The following is an 8,567-nucleotide window of genomic DNA, read 5'->3' on the forward strand; positions in this document are numbered from 1 at the left end:
GAGACATGGAAATAATTAACCAAGGCCTTTGTATGCATATACCAGCATGCATGGCCCATGGCCACAGAGAGTGGGTCAGTGAGGGTCTGGGAGGGCAGGGGCGGCTGGAGGAGGTCAATGGGGGAAAATAGGGATATATGTACAGTGGGGCCTTGACTTACGAGTGTCCCGACTAACGAGTTTTTTGAGATATGAGCCATCTCTCTGCCGATTTTTCGCTTTGAGCTGCGAGCTAAAATTCGGGTTATGAGCCAGCTTCAGACACCCCACCGCAGGTTGGCCCAGCAAACATCACAGTGAACGCCACAACATCAGCCCAGCATCACGTGTCTCACTCGTTCACTTTTTGATTTGACATACGAGTAATTTGAGTTACGAGCTCCGTCACGGAACTAATTAAACTCGTAAGTCAAGGCCCCACTGTAATTCTTTCAACAAGAAAGAATTATGAAAAAAATAATCAAATAAATAAAAAGACTTCCTGTAAATTGTATAACTTGTTTTCACAATATAACAGCAAGGGAGCCTGTGAAATATGTCCTTTAGTTGGCTTCAATGCCACTGTGAATAAGGGAAGGAGAAAGAAAAATGGATTTTCAGGTAGACAATTGATCTTCCCTGCTCCAAAAACTATGTAGTTTCAAGTTTAGCAAGATTAACCAATTAGATTTAATTATATCAGCTGTATAGCTTAATTAATTCAATTAACCTATCTAGTGATTACTTCTAGGAGAAAAACATTTGTAAGTAAATCTATAGATAAACTTGAGAAATATGACGAGAGTCTGGTTTCAAGACTCCCTAGATTCGCATTTAGAACTAATTTGAGTAGTATATGGACTGCAATTTTAGATGCTATGTGGAATAGGAAATGTATGTGAATGTTGAAAAAAAATCAATTTGGTCTTTAAAAGTAAAAAGAAAATATTTGGGGGGGAGGCTTATAGATTTTCAGGAGCTTTCCAAACACAATTTTTTAGGAATTTATAAAATGTCATAAAAAAGTTTATTTTGATGATAAGAAAGAGCTCAAGACATATTTTCATCACATAACCCTAAAGTTAGAAATGTCAGTACATAGATAAGAGAATTAAATATGATATCAAGTATGACACATGCTTGCATATTATCAATTTATGAATGTTAACAATCAATTTAAAATACACCTTAATAAACAAAAACTTTATGATGAAAAACATTAAACATAAAAATGTGGAGAAAAAATAAACCAAATTCTCATAAAATCATCAGATTCAATAGTTTTTATGATTTTGCCCATTTGTTTTAACTACTCTCTCTCCAACTTTTTCAAAGTATTATAAAACAAATCCCTGTATCATGTCATTTTACCAAAACAACATCTTTCAAAATAGCATCTAATTCTTAATTGACAAACAATGTTTTTCTATCATGTGTCTCCTGGATGTTTGCCGATGTATAACAAAATCTCTCAAATGGTTCCTTTACCAAAAAAGAGCACTTTGCATTTACAATTGTTTTGTAATCTCTATTATGCAGCTTTTCCTATATTGCAGTTATCCACAGATTTTAGGGTTAATATACCTTCATTCTGTTTTGGAGGAAGAAAATTTAGCATCCGAACACATCTAATTACAAGCCAATACTCAATTTATGCATCTAATTGCCACATGAAAGCTGACCTATATGGCCAAAGGATAGTATATTCTAAGACAAGGCAATCTTATCAGTTTAAAACTTAAAGTCTTTTCTTATGAATAAAATTCTTCGTAGTTCCACACAGAAGTGTAGGCTTTGGGCAGGTATCAGTCTTCATCACTATCCCATTTTCCCCTTGTACAACGGTTTAAATGCCCCTTCTATATCTGACTAGTCTGACTCTTTCTCCTTTTAGAGGGGTATTTATACAAATCAGAAAATTTGTTCTGAGAATTACTAGAATAAACATTTCAGGTGGAGGCATTGATTTTCTTTTTTTTTTTTTTTTTAAATATATTTTATTGGATTTTTTACAGAGAGGAAGGAAGAGAGATGGAGAATCAGAAACATTGATGAGAGAGAAACATCAACCAGCCACCTCCTGCACATCCCCCACTGGGGATGTGCCCGCAACCCAGGTACATGCCCTGGACCGGAATCGAACCTGGGACCTTTCAGTCCACAGGTCGACGCTCTATCCACTGAGCAAAACTGGTTTCGGCAATTTTTAAATATTTCTTAAAATTACTTTCCCATCAAATAAGTACTGTTGAAAACAATGACATGTATTTTGAAGTTCGTTGCAGATTTGTTTTAAGGAGTAAAAAGGCCTTTGTTATGCCCAGCCAGTGTGGCTCAGTGGTTGAGCATTTACCTATGAATCAGAAGGTCATGGTTCGATTCCCTGTCAGGGCACATGCCCTGGTTGCAGGCTAGATCACCAGTAGGGGGCGTGTTGGAGGAAGCTGATCAATTACTCTCTTTCATCATTGATGTTTCTCTCTCTCCCTCAACCTTCCTCATTTACAATTGTTTTGTAATCTCTATTATGCAGCTTTTCCTATATTGCAGTTATCCACAGATTTTAGGGTTAATATACCTTCATTCTGTTTTGGAGGAAGAAAATTTAGCATCCGAACACATCTAATTACAAGCCAATACTCAATTTATGCATCTAATTGCCACATGAAAAAGCTGACCTATGGCCAAAGGATAGTATATTCTAAGACAAGGCAATCTTATCAGTTTAAAACTTAAAGTCTTTTCTTATAAATAAAATTCTTCGTAGTTCCACACAGAAGTGTAGGCTTTGGGCAGGTATCAGTCTTCATCACTATCCCATTTTCCCCTTGTACAACGGTTTAAATGCCCCTTCTATATCTGAGTAGTCTGACTCTTTCTCCTTTTACAGGGGTATTTATACAAATCAGAAAATTTGTTCTGAGAATTACTAGAATAAACATTTTAGAAATCTCTTAGAAAAACACCACAATATATATATTTTATTAATATATTTTATTGATTTTTTACAGAGAGGAAGGAAGAGAGATAGAGAGTGCACCCTGACCCTCACCTTCTGGGTCCTCCACACCCCCCACCCCCCGCCCCATGCACTGACCCTCACATTCTTGTTCCCCCCAAAAGGTCAGCAAGCGTGCAGGTGCCAAGTGCAGCAACTGCCAGACAACCATCACGGCAGTGTGGCGGCTGAATGCCAATAGAGACCCCGTGTGCAATGCCTGCGGACTTTATTCCAAGCGACACCAGGTGTGCCCTGCCTCTTGGAGCCTCCCCCCTGCACCCCCATCCCACTAACCTGGCCTTCCTTCTCCTTTTCCTTTCCTGTATTCTTCCTATCTCCCTTCCTCTCTTCTCCCTGTTATTCTCCTCCCTCCTCCTTCCCCATCACCCTTCTCTTCTCTACACCTTCATCTCCTCCCTGCACCAGTAGGGGGCGTGTTGGAGGAAGCTGATCAATTACTCTCTTTCATCATTGATGTTTCTCTCTCTCCCTCAACCTTCCTCTATAAAATCAATAAAAATATATTTAAAAATTACTTTGTTATTAAATACACTTATTCTACTTCTTTTGTAATTCTCTATTTTATTTCCACGGATTGATAAAACAAAAGTTTGGATGTTTGAGAATATACCATTATTTAAAATATTAGGTTAATTTCATTAAAAGAGAAAGCTGAAATTTTATAAACATCAATATAATTTTCACCTTAACCTTATTGTTAGACACATATGCATGATCAATATTCTAATTAAATACACGCATTGGTGAAATCTGAATGAAGATAACAATGATCTACTCCATCTGTAATTAAAACTGAAATATTACTTTATCTCTGAGTATGTTCTGTCTTTGAAATGAAATCAAACAGAAATGTGTAACATTTTTCTAAGAAACAAACACTGACATAGCTGTTTTAAAAGGATGTATTGGGTGCTTCTTAGGAAAAATGTTACAAGGTTTTGCTTTTCCTTTGTTTCTTGTTGATAAAATTGTATGCATGAAGCCTCAAACACAGCTGCAACACTACAACCTTGAATTTTAAGTTGATATTGCCTGTAGCCAAGTGTGAGTCATGCATTTCAATACATTTGTTTCAATTGTTCCCTACAGCAAAGATGCAGAAAGTACTTATTTCCCTGGCTAGTATCAAATTCAAATAAATTTTATCACTTGAACCAAAGAGAAGACTCTAAGGTATGATCCTTCCTATAAAAATGCATAATGAGGGGGGAAATATTAATGGTTTAATACATTATTAAATTAGAGAGGATCAAGTTTCCTTCTATTTTACTTGGATATAATTGTAAAATCTCCAAAGTAGTTATTTTCCTGGCTTGTATAAGGAAGAGATAAAGACCCTGCTCCCTCGTCTGATAGAAAACATGAGCCAGAGGCCAGTACAAGAAATTGTTAGAGAGCCAGCGATATGAATGGTTAGTAGGGATTTTTTTCCAACTCAGTTTTTTTGTCTTACGGCTATAATTATATTATTCAAAATATTTATGCAAATCTTCACCCAGATCATCGGAGATTTTAAAATCTTTTAAAGTTCTTTATTTTTCACACTGCCCATGAAAATAAATCTTGTTCATGATTTGTTATCTAAGTTGAGGTTAAATTAATTTCCACTTTCTCCATGGGCCTCTGGCATAAAGAGAAAATTGTAGTAGGACATGGTTCCAGTAATATCCCTGCAGTACAACGAAAATGTTATTTCATTGACAAGGTTTTTTACCTGAAAATCAGCAGAGCTTATTACTGATACCAGAAGGTTTGCTACTGTGGTTAAGTGATAATTTATGGGAGTTGTAAAGTTAATTTCATTGTGTGACATAAGTGAACATTTATGGGTGGTAAAAGCACAACTTGAAAGTGTCATATATGTTATGACAATAGCATGTCTTCTATATTTGTAGTATATGATAATTAGTGCAAATGTTTTAGGGCGTATTTCTCATTTTGACTACTTTTAGGAGCAATTCTAAGATGTAGCACAGGGATGATAAATGTAATTGATTTTAGAAAGTCTTTTTCTTATTTATTTTTGCTCTAAATTATTGATGGATGAATGTGTAATAAAAAATTAATGAATAGTAATAATAATTATTATTTTGTTAGCATTCATATAAAAGAGATAAACTCTATTCTGAGCATGTTATAATGAAAGGCTAGTGATGATAGATAAATTGAGAGGTCTGAGACCAGAGTTTTGAAAAAAAAACAACAAAAAACAAAACAACTCAGTTTTGACCCCAATTTCTGTGTCTTGTAATAATTATAGGCACTCATGCTGCTCTCACCTTACAAGTATGGAGTGTAGAGGGAACATCTAACTGTTGCTGAATTAGTCAGTTCTGCCCTACATTCCTCGAGTTTACTCAATGCCTCATCAATTTGTTCAGAATGCTTGACATAGTACCATACCAAGACAACTGCCTTGTAGATGGTCTGTGCAACTGTCTCTCTTGAGTCCCTTAAAATTAAAGTTTAGTACTTCACTGTTTGAAATGCCTTTATAACCTACTTAGTACATAGTGAGATAATTATATATACTAGAGGCCCAGTGCACAAAATTCGTGCACGGTTATGGTTCCTAGGCCTGGCCTGTGATCAGGGCCGATCTGTGGGGTGACCGGCAAGGAAATCAGTGGGGGGCCCCTGCTGGCACCCTCTTTGGCTGGCCCAACACTGCCTGCTCGCCGACCCCGAACCCCGCTGCCGCCACTGGTTGCCTCCCTCTGAAGGGTGAAGAGTGGGGCATTGGGAGGGCTCCCTCTGGCATCCGCAGTGGCTGGCCTGGGGCCTCCAGGCTAGGGGAAGCTTCTGTGTTGTATATCTGCCTCCTGGTGGTCAGTGCGCATCATAGCAACTGGTCGTTCCACTGGTCGTTCTGCCGTTTGGTCGATTTGCATATTAGGCTTTTATTATACAGAATATCTATCTATCTATCTATCTATCTATCTATCTATCTATCTATCTATTTTCTAATATATAAAGAGCCAGGGTCCGTCATGACCTAAACGTCCAGACGGACAACCGAACAACAGATTAGGGTCCTGGCCGGCGTGGTGGAAATCAGTCCTGGGTCCCAGCCGCCCACAGTGGGAGTCAGTCCTGGGAACTGGCCGCCCGTGGTGTGGCAGGGGGAGGGAGCTGTGGGCCCCAGCCACCCACGATGCTGTGGCAGTAGGGAGCTATGGGAACGGAGCCATGCTGCCATAGGACTGGCCTCCGGGTATCTCCCCCTGCCCGCAGGCTCTGGGGAACCAGAGCCATGCTGCAATTGAACTGGCCTCTTGGTCCCTCCCCCCCAGCCTGCAGGCCTGGGAAGCCAGAGCCATGTTGCAACTTGACCCAACCTGAGGGGTCCCGGATTGTGACAGCATGCAGGCTGGGCTGAGAGACACTCACCGCCCCACCAAGTGCATGAGTTTTTGTGTGCATCGGGCCTCTAACGCGTATATATATTATTATATATATCCTATATAATAAAAGGGTAATATGCAAATTGACCCTAACAGCAGAACGACTGGGAATGACTGGTCACTATGACACACACTGACCACCAGGGGGCAGATGCTCAATGCAGGAGCTGTCCCCTGGTGGTCAGTGAGCTCCCACAGGGGGCGCTCTGCTCAGCCACAAGCTAGGCTGATGGTTGCCAGCACAGTGGTGGTGGCAGGAGCCTCTCCCGTCTCCTCAGCAGCACTAAGGATGTCCAACTGCAGCTTAGGTCTGCTCCCTGCTGGTAAGTGGACATCCCTGAGGGCTGCTGGGTTGCCAGAAGGATGTCTGACTGCCAGCTTGGGCCTGATCTCCCAGGGAGAGGGCCTAAGCCAGCAGGTGGACATCCTCCAAGGGGTCCCAGACTGCAAGAGGGCATAGGCCAGGCTGAGGACCCTCCCGCCCGAGTGCACAAATTTTTGTGCACCAGACCTCTAGTATATATATAAAGCTAGATAGCTTATAGGAAGGTAGTAGATAGTGTGAGATCTTCTAAACAGATTCAAGTTCTTGTGTTGCCATTATCTTACATATCTGCATCTTACCATTCACACACTGATGTTAGTCCAGAGGGAGAAATATGCTGGTGTTACAGAGCAATTTAACCACTTCCCACAAAACTCCTGTGGTGATAGCTACGTAATATACCATTATGGTCGTGAGAGGAGAACAGCCAGCCCTGTTGGTTGGCATCTGAAAAGCTTAAGGGTTATGCAAAAGCTTAGAAGCCACTGTGATGCCCAAACACAGCAACTATTCTTATGGTTTAGATATTTATTTTCCTTTTTTAATTATAATTTCCTATTTATATTTTATTTGGTTGTGTTGTCCTTTAACATTGGTCAGCATAAACCTCTTTTGAAAAGAAAGAGCATAATGTACACATATTTTGAAGGGAGTAAGAATGAAATGAGTGAGGTTATGTAAATAAAGCAGAATTTCCCACATCCCTCCCCTCTTTTCCCACACAGACACACATGCACACCTACCATATAGCACAAAAACAACTGTATAGTATGAATAAAGGCAGGTCAATTCATTCTGAAGTATTAATTGGCTTAGAAGTTTTATGATATGACTAGAATGGAATGGGCTGGTTAGCTCCATATTGCCTAGTTTGTTTTTTGGATTAAATAATAAGTATTAATAATTGACTTACGGTTGAAAGTATCTTTCTAGGCCAAGAACTATTATGAACACTGAAATTACAGCAGTAAAGAGAAAAGAAAAGAATTCTGCTTTCAGGAGTTTTAATTCTAGTGGTAGCTAAAAATGTCTTGCTTTGTGCCAAGAACTGTTTAAGTTGGTTTATGTGCTATGAGCCTCACAACAGCTCCATCAGACAGAAACGATGAACAGAGATGAGAAAACGGAGGCATTGAAAGGTTAAGTGACTTTCCGGTAGTCATGCAGCTAGGATATGGTGGTGCTCGAATTTGAATGGGGTTAATTAAATGCAGCTTCTGTGCATTCAGCCACCTACATAGCTGGGTCCTCATAGAAGCTTAAAAATGTTAACATTTGTAAAGCAACTGTTTTCGAAAAACGGATGCACTTTCCATACTCCCATAACCATTTTCTGGCAATTTTCAGTAAATGATTTGAGCCACTGGGATTTGATTCAGTGGGAAGTTTACCATATTTTAGCTCTTCTGTCTTTAATTTAAGCAAATGTAACCAAATTGGTCAGACTTGTGCTACGATGAACATACAGTAGTGTTCTATTGCCAAAGTATTACACAATGTATATATGAGCATGTTAATTTTCTGTTATTTACTGCAATGCTGATGACCATCTGATCACTGTTAACGTGAGCAAGCCTGGGAGAGAAGAGCAGGAACATTCCTTCCATGAATTCCAGGCATTGGTCCACCATGATCTGCTATTAACATTGGAGCCATCGAGTGAAGCTCTGCGAACCTCAGTTTCCACCTCTAGAATGGAACTACTAACAACTTTCTCCAGCACCAATCTGACTAACATGAAAATGTAAATAAAGGGCCTCTGCCATTTAAAAAAAAAATACACATATATATCTACATACACACACACACACATATATGTATATATTTTATTGATTTT

Source organism: Myotis davidii, unplaced genomic scaffold (genome assembly GCF_000327345.1).
Source record: "Myotis davidii unplaced genomic scaffold, ASM32734v1 scaffold331, whole genome shotgun sequence".
NCBI classification, from domain to species: Eukaryota; Metazoa; Chordata; class Mammalia; order Chiroptera; family Vespertilionidae; genus Myotis; species Myotis davidii.